The sequence below is a fragment of the Puma concolor genome, chromosome F2 (assembly GCF_028749965.1).
Source record: "Puma concolor isolate L17-30 chromosome F2, mPumCon1.1.hap2, whole genome shotgun sequence".
Lineage (NCBI taxonomy): Eukaryota > Metazoa > Chordata > Mammalia > Carnivora > Felidae > Puma > Puma concolor.
This window is the reverse complement of record NC_141684.1, coordinates 34997809-35014574: the sequence shown is the minus strand read 5'-3', so window position 1 is coordinate 35014574 and position 16766 is coordinate 34997809. Positions and strand designations below refer to the sequence as shown.

At 43.7% G+C, this 16766-nt stretch overlaps 1 long non-coding RNA gene across 1 annotated transcript in view; it reads left to right on the top strand.

The window, feature by feature from the left end:
- The window catches only part of LOC147571926 (uncharacterized), a 41034-nt gene extending 28080 nt beyond the window's left edge, over nt 1-12954 (top strand). The window contains exon 5 of the long non-coding RNA XR_015246588.1: nt 12378-12954. This is a non-coding gene — a long non-coding RNA (uncharacterized LOC147571926). The remainder of the gene's footprint in view (nt 1-12377) is intronic.
- Nucleotides 12955-16766: the final 3812 nt, after the last annotated feature.

Genomic DNA, 16766 nt, shown 5'->3' with positions numbered 1-16766 from the left:
ATGTACATACTTTACTCAAACCCAAGTGTGACTTTACAATGTGGAGAAAAGTGCCTTTCTTGCGTGGAATTTATTTTCTGTGGCTATAGGACCAACCTCGCTGTATTTTATATCTGAGAGAGAAGAGAAGACAGAGCACTCTTTCAAATAATAGATAATATCCATCCCATGTTTAAGAAATATTCTTAGGTTTGTATGCTTATATATCAGCAAGGAGTATTAAAAAAATGGGACATTTTTGGGGGCGCCTGGGTAGCTCAGTCAGTTGACTGACTTCGGCCCAGGTCATGATCTCACAGTTCGGGAGTTCAAGCCCCACGTCAGGGCTGACCGCTCAGAGCCTGGAGCCTGCTTCGGATTCTGTGTCTCCCTCTCTCTCTCTGCCCCTCCCCCGCTCATACTCTGTCTCTCTTTGTCTCTCAAAAAATGAATAAATATTTATTTATTTATTTTTAATTTTTTTTAACGTTTATTTATTTTTGAGACAGAGAGAGACAAAGCATGAACGGGGGAGGGGCAGAGAGAGAGGGAGACACAGAATTGGAAGCAGGCTCCAGGCTCTAAGCCATCAGCCCAGAGCCCGACGCGGGGCTCGAACCCACGGACCGCGAGATCGTGACCTGGCTGAAGTCGGACGCTTAACCGACTGCGCCACCCAGGCGCCCCTAAATATTTTTTTAAAGATGGGACATTTTACAAATGAATGAGTTTGGAAGGACATCCTAGCAAAGGTGTGGAGAGGCTTTTCCGGAATAGGTTTTAGTGGGTAGATGTGACCTGGTGGGGTCACCACACCTCGCAGGCCCTCAGTTCTGCAGACTCAGAAACTTTATTTTTTAATCTTTCTTCACCCATGCATTTATCCACCCATCCATCTTTATATCATCTATGCAGCCATCCAAACATCCATTCGGCGAATGTTTATTAAGTATCTGGTATGTGTTAGACATTGTGGTTGTACTGGGGACGCAATAGTGAACACGGCAGTCAGGGTTTTACCTTGTGTATACATTCTACTGGGGAGACAGACAAAAAAGCAAGTAATCAGACAAATTAATTTGCCTGTTTTCGTCTGTATGGAAGGAAACAGGAAGCAAGTAAGAGGCTGAAGTAGAAAATAAAGGGTGGGGAGCTGAAGACACTTTGGCCCAGGGAGGTTAAGAACCTTCGTCAAGATCACATGATGGGAGGCGGAGAGCTGAGATTGGAGCCTGGCAGGCTGGCTTTGCATTCACACTCGAAACCACCACACTGCCTCGTACAAAATCTCTCTGTGTCCGATTTCTCTTTTGTGAAGGAAGACCTGCATGTGTCCCCCAAACCCCTGCCCCAGGTTGCTGGTTCTTTTCTGCCCTTGTCCTTCTCACTGGTTGATGAGACCCATCCAGTTAACAGAATTTGTCCTGAGTTAATGCCCACCCCCACTACACGTCTTTAGCTTCACATCTCCCTGTCTACGATGTGCTTGATAATACCCTTCAGAAGTATCAAGGTCATCAAGAATAAGGCAAGCATAGATGGCAGCTATATTTGTGGTGAGCCCAGCTTCACGTACAGAGTTGACGAATCGCTGTGTTGTAAGCTTGAAACTAATGTAATGTTGTGTGTCAACTACACTTCAGTAAACAACAAGGAAACCCTGAGAAACTGTCACAGAGGAGCCCAAGGAGACGTGACAACTAAATGCACTGTGGGGGCACCTGGGTGGCTCAGTTGGCTAAGCATCTGACTCTTGATCTCAGCTTAGGTCTTGATCTCAGTGTTGTGAGATCAAGTCCCACCTTGGACTCCATGCTGGGTGTGAAGCCTGCTTTAAAAACTACCATACTGAGGGTATCCTGGATGGGATCCTAGGCCAGACACAGGGTCTTGGGTAAAACTAAGGAAATCTGAATAAAGTGATAGTCTTCAGTTAATAATGTTTTAATATTGGTTAATTTTAACACATGTCCCATACTAATGCAACATGTTACGTGTAAGGCTGAGGTATATGAGAAATCTGTTCCAGCTGCTCAATTTTTCTGTGCTTTAAAGATTTTTCTGTAATGTAAAAGTGTTGTTAAAAATGAGGTCTATTTTCAAAAAAATTCCAGGTGGTTCTTGCTTCATAATGGGTATAAGAATCAAGTGTATCCCGCCCTATTTCCCCACAAACCGATGTTACCAGCCTTGTGGGCATTCATCATTCATTTCTCCATGCCGTAACGTCTGATGTAAACACTTCACATATTTGTACTGGGGAATTATGTTATATTTTATTTTAAGCATTTTAAAAAATGTGTTAAAGTAATCTCTCACCCCCTGTGGGGCTCAAACTCACGACCCTGAGATCAAGAGTCACGCGTTCTTCTGATTGAGCCAGCCAGGCACCCCTCATGTTATTTTTAAAATGAAATTATATCCACCTCTCTAGATCTCATTCAACAACAAATATGGAGATCTTTCCAAGTCAATATAATTCATTTTTTTAAACGTAATTCTTTTTAATAGGTGAATACTATTCTTCACACAGATGTACCACAAACACTACATTAATGGGCTTTCATGATGTTTCCAAATTTTGCCACTATGAATGTTTTAATAAACATTCTGGTTCTATGGAATATCTTGCTTGGAAAAGGATTCCTGGATCAGAGGGTATATTTTTATTGTTTTGCTTATTAAAATATACATACAGAATCAACACATTAAAATATAATGTATATAAGTTGTACACCTTGCGGAAATTTTACAAACTGAATATCCCTGTATAACCAACACCTGGATCAAGAAATAGATTACCCAGACCTTAAAAGCATGCTGCAAGGATCTATGTATTTTAAATTTTAATAGAATTGCTTGATTGCTTTCTAACGTTTTTTAATGTTTATTCATTTTTGAGAGGGAGAGAAGGCACAAGAGGGGAGGGGCAGAGAGAGAGGGAGACACAGAATCCGAAGCAGGCTCCAGGCTCTGAGCTGTCAGCACAGAGCCCAACACGGGGCTCAAACTCACAAACCTTGAGACCTTGACCTGAGCCAAAGTCGGCTGCTTAACTGACTGAGCCACCCAGGAGCTCCTAGATTGGTTTCTAAAAACCTTCATAATTCCCAGCAGACAACCGAGAACATCCTTTTCCCTCCCTGCACCTTGAGGGGCTACAAGCTTGATGAAGCTTGGTGGCCTCAAGCTGCACTGTCTGAAGTAGGACACAGAGCCTGAAGGCCATTTGCGGTGGCCCGGGAATTGCTGTCTTTATCACTTTTTAACTTTTCTTGTATTTGTGAAACTGCATCACACTCCTTTGTATGCATTCCTCCTGGCAATTGGAACATGGTAAGCAATTGGTAAACCCTCAAGAAATATTGATGGAAGGGCACCTGGGTGGCTCAGTCAATTAAGTGTCTGACTCTCGACTTAGGCTCAAGTCAAGATCTCACAATTTGGGGGTTCGAGCCCCACTTCCAGCTCTGTGCTGACAGCATACAGTATGCTTGAGATTCTCTCTCTGCACCTCCCCCCCTTGGCACATACACACTCTTTCTCTCTCTAAAAATAAATTTAAAAAATATATACATACGTATACACACACACACACACGTATGTATTTGCTGATGGATTGTTAAAATGATAAAAACATGTCCCTTCTTCTTCTCAAAGAAGTTTCTAAAACTTTACCTTTAGGGTTTAGTAGTGGATGTTTTGTTCCGTGCAGAGCAGAAAGAAGGTGGAATTTGCAACCAGAACACGTGAACGCAGGCTTCAGTTATGTGATATCTGGAGATCAATGTGCTCCCTGTGAGTCACAAATTGCTTAATACGTAATACAGAGAAGAAAAAGAAAACCACCAGCAATTATTCCTACCTCACAATTATAAAAGTAAATTTCAAGAATGTATTCGAAAAGCTGTTTGTAAACTGACAAATGCTACTTATTTGCTATAATATCTATTAGTCTTGATATATATTTATTGATTATTAAAATACTTTACAAGGTTTATTTCTTTTTTTTTTTTTTTTTTTTAAATTTTTTTTTTCCAACGTTTATTTATTTTTGGGACAGAGAGAGACAGAGCATGAACGGGGGAGGGGCAGAGAGAGAGGGAGACACAGAATCGGAAACAGGCTCCAGGCTCTGAGCCATCAGCCCAGAGCCGGACGCGGGGCTCGAACTCACGGACCGCGAGATCGTGACCTGGCTGAAGTCGGACGCTTAACCGACTGCGCCACCCAGGCGCCCCAGTTTATTTCTAATTCCACACTTAAACGCATATTTTATTCCTTGAGCATATATTGCCTTGCTCTTCTTATTGATTTGAAAAGAAACTAAAAAATATTTTTCTTTGCTACTTTATTTTTTTTTTCTCTCTCTGTCTTAATGCAACAACCAGAAGAGGCTTCTAAAAGCTTACTACTTTCTTTTGGGCAGTGAAAGAGTTAAATTTCAGTGGCCTTCTGACTGGATTGAAGACAATGAGAACTGATGTCTCTGCCCAGCCCACCCACCCTTCTGGGCCCCCTTCTTCACCTTCTTCTGCCCATTACCTTCTTTGAAAGGCTGCTACGGTTCTTTAAGCTCTTTGACCTTGGGCTACAGTGGCTGCCTGTTCCTTCTTCCTGAGGCTCATGCCCCCCATACGTCAGTTATTCTCCTATTATACCATGATTTGTGATAATGTATGTACTTGCTATACACATAGATACAGAGTATTTACATGATGTTTTTATTTTTTTAAATTTTGATTGAGATATTTTACTTCTTAAAATTTCGATTGAGATATAATCAACATATAATAGTGTGTGAGTTTCGTCGTTGATCTGATACATTTATGTTTGTCACATGATTACCACTTTAGTGTTAGCTCATACCTCTGTCTGGTCGCATAATTATTTTTTTGCCAAGGACGTAATTTTTTTAATTTAAATCAGCTTACTTTTATAAACTTGCATACATCTGTACCATGATTATATCAATTCATTTTGAAAACTGTGTTTCACTGCTCTAAATGGGTAGTTCAGTTACTGCTAACTGTAAAGACAAGTAGTACAATAAAGATAAAATAACATCATTGAATTCCAGCTAGATAGCCTGACTAACTGCAGGCCTTGAGCCCTAAGACTGTTTTATGTTTAAAAAAAAAAAAAAAGTGGCGGGTGCCTGGCCGGCTCAGTCTGTAGAGCATGTGGATCTTGATCTCTGGGGTCATGAGTTCTAGCCCCACGTTAAAGGTAGAGACTACTAAAAATAATCATTTAAAAATTAAAAATAGCAAGTGTTAGGAGTCTTGAAGGCAACTAGTGGCTGAGGCTTCCTTCTGGAAGTCATCAAAAAAGGGTTAAAAGGAAAGTTAGAGTCTGTTGAGGCAGCCTACACAATGCAGCTGGGGCCAGGTGACGGTAGGGCCCCAATGCTGGGGCTCTGGGTAGATGGGAACTGGCTGGGAGTGCGAACCTTGTACGGCAAATCTAAATCTTAAAGGAAAAGGAAATGCTAAATGGTACACATCAGCTTAGAATCATTACTAAAGCATAAGTGCACACACACAAAACCGCAGCCCCAAGGCTGAATCAAAGGAGAAAATTAAATGACCCTTGTTGCCCCTGACTGCCGTGGAACTCTGTGAATCACTTCTTTAGAAAACAGGCACGAATGTTCCAATTAAAGCACATTTTTGCTAATCTGGTAGAGGACCATGATACAGATGTTCACGTAACCATTTCCCTATTTAGAATGAAAATGCCAGCAAGAAGAAACAAGCACGATTGATTTTAATATATGTCCAGCTTCCTACAGTATCTTTTGTCTTGTCACTCATTACCTTTCAAGGCCTTCAAGGGCAAGAGTTGAGCCTTCCTTAGTTTCTTTGAAACTCCTCCAAGCAAACAACGAAATGTCCTGCAGGCAGTGAGCCTGGATTGATACGGACTCGTGTGAACCAAAGTCTTCAAAAGTGAGAGGTAGCAGTCGAGTGGGAGGACTCCTATTTAGGTTTTCTTTACTCACTCGGGGTGGGGTCGTCCCAGGAGCGTGAATGGCGAACAGCGAACAGCGTCTCTGCAGACAGAACATTCTAATCAAGCTCTCTGCATTAGAATGCTAGTTGGTATTTGGTGACTAGCATTCAGTCTTATGCATCAGCCTAAATTAAAGTGAAGGTCGTCAGGGCTCCCCTCCTCCCATTTGGTAAGAAAGTGACCTAGTTAAGTATAGGCAAACCAAAGCTGGAGGGCAAAATCTCATCCTGTCACCTGTTTTTGTATGACTTTCAAGCTAAGAATGGTTTTTATGTGCTTAAGTGGTGGAAACAATAAAAACATATTTTTATGCATGACACATGAAATTGTGTGAAATTCAGGTTACAGTGTCCAGGGTCAGTTTTTTGGGAATGTGACCACACTCATTCATTCATATATTGGCTTTGGATAGTCTCCTGCTACAATGGCAGAGAAGTTGTGATTAAGATAGTATGGCCTAAAGGGGCACCTGGGCGGCTCAGTCGGTTGAGCATTCGACTTTGGCTCAGGTCATGATCTCACAGTTCGTGAGTTCGAGCCCCGCGTCAGGCTCTGTGCTAACAGCTCAGAGCCTGGAGCCTGCCTTGGATTCTGTGTCTCCCTTTTTCTCTGCCTCTCCCCCACTCACACTTTGTCTCTCCTCTCTCAAAAATAAACATTAAAAAAAAAGATAGTATGGCCTATGAAGCCTCAACCATCTACTCTCTGATTCTTTACAGTAAAAGTTTGTGGCACTGACCTAGACCATTAGTTTCTATATTGGCTGCACACTGGAATCATTTGAGAAACTTAAAAAATACTGATGCTACTGATGCTTGGTCTGATTCTGATTAATTGGTCTAGAAACTGGGACTTTTTTTTTTTTTTTTAACATGTATTTATTTTTGAGACAGAGACAGAGCATGAACGGGGGAGGGTCAGAGAGAGGGAGACACAGAATCTGAAACAGGCTCCAGGCTCTGAGCTTTCAGCACAGAGCCCGACGCAGGGCTCGAACCCATGGACCGTGAGGTCATGACCTGAGCCGACGTCGGCCGCTTAACCGACTGAGCCACCCAGGCGCCCCTAGAAACTGGGACTTTTAAGAACTGTCCAAGTGATTAGAATGTGCAGCCACGTTCAACAACACCTGACCTGGACTAGTGCTTCTCAGACTTTAATATGATCTGAATCACCTGGGATCTGGTTAAAGCACAGGTTCTGATGTAGTAGTCCTGGGAAGGTCCTGGGATCCTGCATTTTTAACAAGCTCCCTCATAGTGCAAGGCTGCTAGTCCACCAATACTGCTTCGAGTAACAAGGTCCTATTCTAGTTTCTCCCAGAAAGAAAGGGGGAAAAAAAAAACCCAACCCTTTCCATGTGTCTTTTATCTTCCCTTAAATATAGGTTAAAAGATGCCACAGAACAAAAATGGCTTATCTCACAGATTTCTTAAGCAACCTCAGTAGATGGGAAGTTCACCCTGTAAACTGAAAGGGATTTTGATCCTTTCCCAAAAAATAAATGGCCTTGAATACCTGCCTTCACATCGATCTATTAAGACTTCCCATTTTCACTGAAGCAGTGAAAGAATGATTACAGCTTTCTCCTTTCACCCTCCTGTTCCTAGGAGAAAGGTTTTAAAGAGTGTGTATAAAGAAATCCTCTGTTGGTTAATGGCCTTGAAATTGTGTGTGGATTAACAATTAGTCTGAGTCCAGTGACTGGAGGAACAGCTCCCCGACTGGCTGGAGTTGAACTTTAGGAATTAACTGGTGGAATAGAATGTCTTTCCGGGCATGGAATGTTCTGGAATCTTAGTTGCCCAGAGTCATTTGAAACCCCTCTGGGGTAAAATTAAAGAAGGAGACACTACGAAATCCCGTGAAGACCTTTATCCCTAACTTTTCCACTCTCTGCTATGAAGAGGATTAAGAATTTCAGAATCCCTTTCCCTTATTTTATTGTTAAGTCGGTGGACATATCCTTTTAAACACTTTGCTTACCAATTGCTGAGGGTTTATCACCCTAAACCTGTTTATTGTTGGGACCTACTTAATCTTCTGAAATACAAATATGCTTGGACGATAAATGTTAATATGATGGTGATGAGTTCTATGGAGAAAAGTTCCACTTCCTAGTTCCTGGTCTCTGAAGTCAAAAGCCATCGCAAGGAAACTATTTTATGGCAGCCCTCATCTGCATAGGAGAAGTCTTCTTTCCCTAAGTGTCAGAGGTCTGCTTTTGAGATGACTGTGACCTGACAGAGACTGAAACTTTGATGACTCAACCCCATATTCCACCGTGCAACTGAACGCCCGTACAGAATGAAGACCCCAGGATGCCTTAAAGTTATGGTAGTTAATGCGACACGGGGAGGAAGCAGCTCAGCTAGAAACACCCCTGAATTAGCCCGCATCCAAGCAGGTGTCAGTCTCTTTAGATACACCCTACCCCGCCCCCCCCTTCTCCACCTCCAGCCCCTGCTGTTTTTAGAATTTCTTGAATCAGATAAAGGAAAACAATAGTGAGAAGCAGAAGTTTCAAAAAATGTGTTCTGTGGTTTTATTGAGATATAATTCACATGCCATAAAGTTCACCCATTTCGAGTGCACCACCCAGTGGCATTTAGTACATTTACAGAGTTGTACAACCATCACCAGCACTCTCATCACCCCCGAAAGAAACCCTGTGTCCATGAGCAGTCACTCCCCATTTCCGTCCTCTCTCCGGCCCTGGCAACCACCAATCTACTTTCTGGCTCAATGGAAGAGGAAGAGGAAGAAGGTTTTTGTAGCCAGAACCCTGGGTGCTAGGTTTGAAGTGTAGGACCCTCAGCTAGCTCTTTTCCTACTTCACGTCTATGGGCGTCAGTTTCCTCAGCTGCCAGAAGGGTGGTTCTCAGTCTTGGCTGCCATTAGAATCAGTTGGGGAACTTCGAAGACTCGCCGATGCTCAGGCCCTACCCCTAGAGATCCTGATTCACTAGGTCTGGGGTGGGGGCTTAGGCACATGAAATTTTTTTTTTAACGTTTATTTATTTTTGAAAGAAAAAGAGAGACAAAGAGACAGTGTGAGCAGGGAAGGGGCAGGGAGAGAGGGAGACACAGAACTCCGAGTGGGCTCTAGGCTCTGAGCTGTCAGCACAGAGCCAGACTCGCGGCTCAAACTCACGAGCCATGAGATCATGACCTGAGCTGGACGCTTAACCGACTGAGCCACCCAGGTGCCCCAGGCAAGTGACATTTTTAAAAGTTCTGTAAGGCACATTTATTCCAAGGCCTTGCTATCAAAACGTGGTCGTGGGACCAGCTGGGAGCTTATTGGAATGCAGACTCCCAGGCCCCTCCCCAGACCCACTGAATCAGTACGTGGGCATTAACAAGACCCCAGGTGATTTGTGTGCACAGTCCAGTGCAGAGAGCTCTGCTCCGGCATCCCATCCAGCTCTAACAGTTTGCAGCTTTGTGATCCCTGCTCCTGCCTTCGTGGGCCACCAGGTGATTTTAGTAATCGGTTCCCACAAACCAGAGTTTACCCTGAGCTGGAAAATTGGCTCTTCGTCTGCTTGCTGAACAGGATATAGGAATATGCCATTGGCAAAGCCTTACAAGAAGTTTGTTCAGTGATAGTTAATTACACAGTAATTTGGAAGAACATCAAGTCATTTTAGAGTTGTTTTATCTACTGTCCAGAAGCAAAGAATGGTATTTAGGTCTCCACCTGTTGCCAATTTAGTATTCTGTACTTAGCAGACATCATGTGTCAGGCAAGCCGTCAGTTTTCATTTAAGGCTGTGCGAGCCGGGGCACCTGGGTGACTCGGTCGGTTGAGTGTCCGACTTTGGCCCAGGTCATGATCTCATGGCTTGTGAGTTCGAGCCCCGCATCGGGCTGTGTGCTGACAGCTCAGAGCCTGGAGCCTGCTTCATATTCTGGGTCTTCCTTTGTCTCTCTCTCTGCCCTCTCCCACTCATGCTGTCTCTCTCTGTCTCTCAAAAATAAATAAACATTTAAAAAAATGTAAAGCTGTGTAAGCAGAGTTTCTCAGCCACGGCTGTCCATTTGAACCGCCTGGGGAACTTTTAAAACTCCAGACAGCCAGGCTCCCCAACCCAGACCAAATAAGCCGGAATCTTGGGAGTTTTTATTTTATTTTTTAAATGTTTATCTATTTAGAGAGGGAGAGAGTGTGTGTGCATGAGCAGGGATGGGGCAGAGAGAGAGGGAGAGAAAAAATCCGAAGCAGGCTCCACACTGTCAGCACCGAGCCCCACATGGGACTCGAACTCACAAAACCTTGAGATCATGACCTGAGCTGAAACCAAGAGTTGGACGTTTAACCGACAACCACCCAGGTGCCCCAGAATCTTGGTAGTTTTTAAAACTCTCCAGGTGATATCATTACCCTGTTCAGGATGTACTGAAAACTCCTGGTTTTGTCCCTTCTTAAGGTCTAAGGCTGTTTCAAACACATTATCTTTGGTCTGTTCAGTACCCATGTGCTGAACATCTTCATGTCTCAAGCCCCACCAGTAGGTCTGGAGAGAAGGAGCCTACCAGTCCCAAAGACGGAGAATGCAACCACCTTGATGGTTTGCTTGACCAAGCTTCTGACAGTGGTAACCCTGACACTTTGTATTGTTTCTCCAGGGTTCCACGTGCAGGAGAGAATCTGCACTGTCAATCTCAGGAAGTAGATCATTTAGATATACGGGTTTGACTCTTTTGGTCCTCATGTCCATGACGACAGCACTAGAAAGTTAATCAGTCAAAAGATAGGTATTGAAAATGGTGCCCAGCGTAAAAGGGAGAGGCTGGAAGAAGAGGCCTCTAGGATCTGACTGATGAAATAAGGCATCCATAAATGGGACAGTTAGCAAGCAGTACATGGAAAAATGCAGTCAAGGGTCCAGTTTGTGGTAAAATCATCAAGGACTGCAGAAATTCAGAGGCTGTGAAATCAGTGCCTCTGGAATAAGATGGAGAAGTGGCATAGCAAAAATAGCTCATAGAGGGGCGACTGACTGGCTCAGTTGGTAGAGCGTTTGACTCTTGATCTCGGGGTCATGGGTTCAAGTCCCGTGTCTAGAGTAAAGCTTAAGTGGAAAAAAAACAAGATGGCTCATGGAGGGAGTGAGTATGGTGTTCTTAGACTATATATTACATAGCATACTATTGGTTACATTTACTATGAGCCAGGCATTGTGCTAAATGATTCCCCTGTATAGTTTTATTTACTCCTCTCAACAACATAAGGTAAGATACTGTAGATGATGAGACTGAGGCAGAGAGAAGTTTAACTTGCCCAAGGTCACGCTGAACCTGGTCTATATGATTCCCAAGTCCATGCACTCTACCATACCATATGTGTGCCAGCAGGCAGATTCCTAACATTATATATATATATATATATATATATATATATATATATATATATATAATCTCATTTAATCCTCAAGATAAGAACGCTTGCTGATAGGCAGCCCCTGTATTCTCAAGTTCTAGAAAAGGAAATTTGGACACAGAGAAGTTAGGTAGCTAGCCTGAGGTCTAGGGTTACCAGGTAAACTGCAGAACAGCTAGTTAAATTTGATAAATAACATAATGGTTTAGTATAAACATTTCGTGGGATGTACTTATACTAGAAAGTATTCATTGTATATCGGGCAAATTCAAATGAGTCTCCTGTTGACATTTGTTTGTTTTTGCTAAATCTGGCAAGCCTCCTGAGGTCACGTTGCTGGCAGGTGACAAAGCAAGATTTGGATCAAGTGGTCAGACTCTAGGGTCCACACTTTGAACCACCGCGTTTCGGTGCGGCAGAGTGGGTTAGCATGCACGGGAGGAAGGGAGCAGACTTGCCTGCTTGGCTCCGAGGTGAGGCTGAGGGGGAGTGAGAAAGAAGCAGCAGTGGAGTTTTCCACCTCTCCCTCACCTCCTGTGCTCTCCTGCTGCTGCTGCTGTCCCCACCTGCTGGTGGTACAAGAGTTCAGGGAGCTGGGCAATGCAGCCTTTGCTAATAAATGCTTGGTTCCGATGCCAAATCCAGAAGGAAAAGGAAAACCGGAAAAAAAATGAGAGAGAGAAGGAGAGGGGGAGAGAGGTAGAGGGATGGTATGAGATTCTGCAGGCACTGTCACACTCACCCCTCCCTTTTTAAAAATTTTTTTTTTTTCAACGTTTATTTATTTTTGGGACAGAGAGAGACAGAGCATGAACGGGGGAGGGGCAGAGAGAGAGGGAGACACAGAATCGGAAACAGGCTCCAGGCTCCGAGCCATCAGCCCAGAGCCCGACGCGGGGCTCGAACTCACGGACCGCGAGATCGTGACCTGGCTGAAGTCGGACGCTTAACCGACTGCGCCACCCAGGCGCCCCACCCCTCCCTTTTTAAATCACAGAGCCACCCGTGAGGATACATGCCTATGCCTGGAAAGCATCACAGCAATGTGTGGCCGAGCCACAGAGGTGGCAGTTACGTGACCGTCTGATGGACCACTATTGACCAGGGAGCTCTGTCAGGGAGCCTTCGGGACAGTCAGCTGACATAGACCCAGGGCCATGGGCCGGGAGTGGGGCTTAGGCCAGGAGGCCTGAGAAAAGTGGGACATCTCCAGGGTAGATGCTGAGTTCAGCAACAACACGTACCACCTAGGCAGTCTGGCTCATCACCATGAGCAGCAGGAAGCTGCAGCTGCAAAAACGAACTTTTCTAGTTCGTAGTGAAAGGGGGTGAGCACTTGCGTCATTGAACATCAAATATATCACAAACACGAGAGCTTAATGGGGCCAGTGTGATACTCAGGAAGAGGCAATAAAAATTGGTAAGAAGGTAAGCAGAAGCAGATAAACTATTCCCTGTTGCGGAGGAACAGGAATTCACAAAAGAATTCACTGGGTATAAACTCAGATTTCTGTTTGAGAAAGCCGCGCATTATGTTGTGTAGTTTGTATTTAGGAGTGTTTTAAAAATTATGTTTATTTCCTTTTGTCGTTTTCCGGAGACCTGAGTTAAAGAACCCCATGAGATAGGGTATCTATGAGCATGACCGAGATGGCTGAGTTGTGGCCCAGAGATGCCAAGCATTGGCGGTTTAGAGCTCTTTTCAAGAGTGTCTTGAGAACTTATTGACCAGTCACCTTCCTCCCAGTCTCTCTGTCCTCTGGCAATTCCTGCATACTGCCGCTAGAATTTAGAGGTAAATCCTGGATGGTTTAGATTGCTATCAATTGCGTAAAAGAGAAACTTGCAAAAGTTCAATGCCTTTTGTAATCTCTTTCCAAACGGCTTTCCAAATTCGTTCAAGATCTGTTTCTCCCAGTACAGGCTACCTCTATCTCGCCCTTGTGGATTTTCTGGTTCAGACCGTGCAAGGTTCTCTGGTTCCATCTCTTTTCCAGACCCTAACTCACACTCTTCAGGACAATAGCCAATTGATCACCAGACATTTTTGGACTTCCACACCTTAGAACGTGCTGTTCCTTGCATCTGTCCTCCAGTGGTATGCTGGAGCTGGCTCTTGTGGGCTCAGACACATCTCTGGTCCCAACTCTGCTCAGTGGCATCTTGTTGGTACCCTGAAATCTGCCACAGTAGGAGAACGTACGCCGTGGAAATTAGCAAATCCTACTCGTCAGGGCTTCCCCCCTCCCCCCACCGCCCTTGGAGTTCCGTTTGTTAAACATTCACTAGCACACTGCCGTCACCTCCTGCTCTCTGCCTGGAAGATTCCTACTTATTCTCCAAGACAGAGTGCTTCTCTGTGAAGCTTTGACTCCCACAGAGAAACAGGGAGAAGAAAGCAACCCCTCTGTGCTGAGCCTCTGGGCTGGGTGCTTTACATACATAATTGTCATGTCTTTACTAAAGCAGTTGTATCGTATTATAATTATTGGTGATTGCCTCCTTGATAAGTGCTAAGTGTAAGGATTGCAGTCTATATTGATCTGTAAAATTCCAGGGACCTTGAAAGTATCTTTTATAAATAGTGAGTTCTTAGTGAATGTCAAGTATTTAATTAAGCAAACACTGGGAGGAAAAATTGGATTGCTTTGTTTCTTCTGTCTCTGTTCTGCCAAAGAGTACCCCCCCACACCACAATCAAAGCTGAATGTTTGACCAATGTCTTCTGCTGGGTGACTTTTTTTAATTTACAATAAACAAATTTATACGAAGGTATCACTAAGTATAATACTTGTGGCATGTTTACAAATGTAGAAGGGGCTGTAGGAACTGGTATATAAAGATGGAAATTTTAGGGGCACCTGCTGGCTCAGACAGATCATGTGACTCTTGATCTCGGGGTTGTGAGTTCGAGCCCCACATTGGGTGTAGAGATTACTTAAAAATAAACTCTTTTTAAAAAGATGGAAATTGGGGCGCCTGGGTGGCTCAGTTGGTTAAGCGTCAGACTTGGGCTCCGGTCATGATCTCGCGGTCCGTGAGCTCGAGCCCCACATCGGGCTCTGTGCTGACAGCTCAGAGCCTGGAACCTGCTTCAGATTCTGTGTCTCCCTCTTTCTCTGCCCCTCCTCTGCTCATGCTCTATCCCTCTCTGTCTCTCAAAAACAAACAAACAAACAAACAGAATATTAAAAAAAGATGGAAATTTTAGGTCTATGGGAGGCAGGTGGGGAAGGCATTTTTGGTCAGAGGCGCTTTTTAGTGACCTCTCTTATTAAATCTGTGGGGGTAAAAGACATGCTTAGCATCATACCTGGCCTGAAATATGGACTTTATAGGTAGCTACAACTGCCACCTCCACCCTCATCATCATCTTCTTCTTCTTCTCCTTCTCCTTCTCCTTCTTCTTCTTCTTCATCGAATATTCCTGAGGAACAGAGCTAGGCAGAGCTAAGAAGCCATTTGATTGACCTGGAGCTCTGTGTGGAAGCTTGCAAACTCCTTGTTTTGCCCTCTCATTTTCCCTTAAATTTATTAAAGCATCGAAACATTGTGAAGAAAGCTTTTTTTCTTGTGGCTGTTAGGATGCTTTGTACATACGCCTCACCGCCCCCCCCCCCACCTGCCAGTGGGAGAAGCAAGCAGTAAATATTACTTTGATCTGATCTGAATAGATGGAGTAAAATGATTGGCTGAAAGGACCTTCCCTGTAATTTATTCAAGCCAACTTAGCCAAAAGCTAGGATGTAGATGAAAGGTTATGTCACATCATCCTTACGAGAGCAAACAGTCTATGCAGAAGCAGCAGTAAAGTTTGCCCGCTGTATTCTGATCTTACTGCTACAGGAATAAGTATTTTGCAGTAACAGTGAAGTATTCTGATCTTACCACTCATCGGTCTCTGTCCAAAGGCCAGAGAGTTGCAGCAATAAAATCAGAACAGAGACAGTTGTGGGTTATGAAGGGGGTTTCACGGAAGAGATGAGACCTGCATCAGAGGGAGGGATAAATTACGAAGGATGTCCTGAGGGAAGAAAGTTAACTGGGGTAAATATTTAGAATCGCATTTCCTGCCCTGTGCTTTTACAAAAACGGCATTTGGCAAAAAGCATTCTAAGACCAAAGAAGTTTGGGAAATGGTGCATATATCCACCTTGGGTTACGCTATGTATCATATGCTCTGGGAACACCTGAAGTGAAGAACCCTGATCAGCTCTGTTTAATCTGTTTCCCAGCTGTGCTTGATTGGGGCATCTCCTTTTGGGGAATACCTATTAACATCTTCGAGAATGTTCAAGTACCATCGGGCCTCAATTGGGACACACTAATTTACAGGATGTTTCTGAAAACTAGCATTTATTTATGCCTTTTTTGAGACCTCAAAAGAGTCCGTCTCATCCTCAGTTCACACTACCTTATGCTCACAATTTCAACAGGGCTTCTCTTGTATTTTATCTTTCCCCTTTATCCCCAACCCCCCACTCCCCACCTCAAGTATCCATGTTCATGTGTTTATTATCTTCCTTAAATATGCCTTTATCTTGATTAAAACAGAGAGGGGGGCAAACCATAAGAGACTCTTGGAACAAACTCAGGGTTGCTGGAGGGGAGGTGGGGGGCGATGGGTTAAATGGGTGATGGGCACGAAGGGAGGCACTTTTGGGGATGAGCAGTGGGTAGCATATGTAAGAGATGAATCATTGGGTTCTACTCCTGAAGCCAAGAGTTCACTGTCTGTTAACTAACTTGAATTTAAATTTAAAATAATGTACCTTTATCTCATACAAGATAGTGTTTTGTGCATATGTGCTTTATGTTTTATTTTTTCCTCTATTTTTTTCTCACCCAGTACTGTGTTTTAAAGAGCTAAGATTGTTGTCCATTCATCTCATTTGCTGTTTTATCTGCTGCACAGGATTCCACAGTATGCAGCCCACCTACTTACTCATCCATCCCTCCACTAATAGACACCAAGTTTGATGGCGTTGGGGACCTTGAGACTGGGACACCAGAACAAAGAGAATAGTCATGTCTCCTAGATAAATAGTTTGAAAAGTTCTCTTCTATTAAATAATGAAATAACCTGGCCAATTTTGGCAAGCTGACCTAATCAAGTCCTGGTCATTATGAAGAATGAATTTCAGAAGAAATAGCCTTCAAATAATTTTCTAGAGCAGGCAGGGACTGAAGATCACTTGGTTCAGATTGTCCACATCTGCCATCCAAAACTTTTAACTTTATGCAGTTTTCAAGATTGAGCCCTTAACCTTAAATATGACTGTGAAAATAAAACATTTTCTTAAAAACGCATAAAGGAGAAGAAACAGTCCATTATAGCTTGTGGCAAGTGGTCTTGAGCTGGGCGTTGAACAGTCTTCCCAGTTGA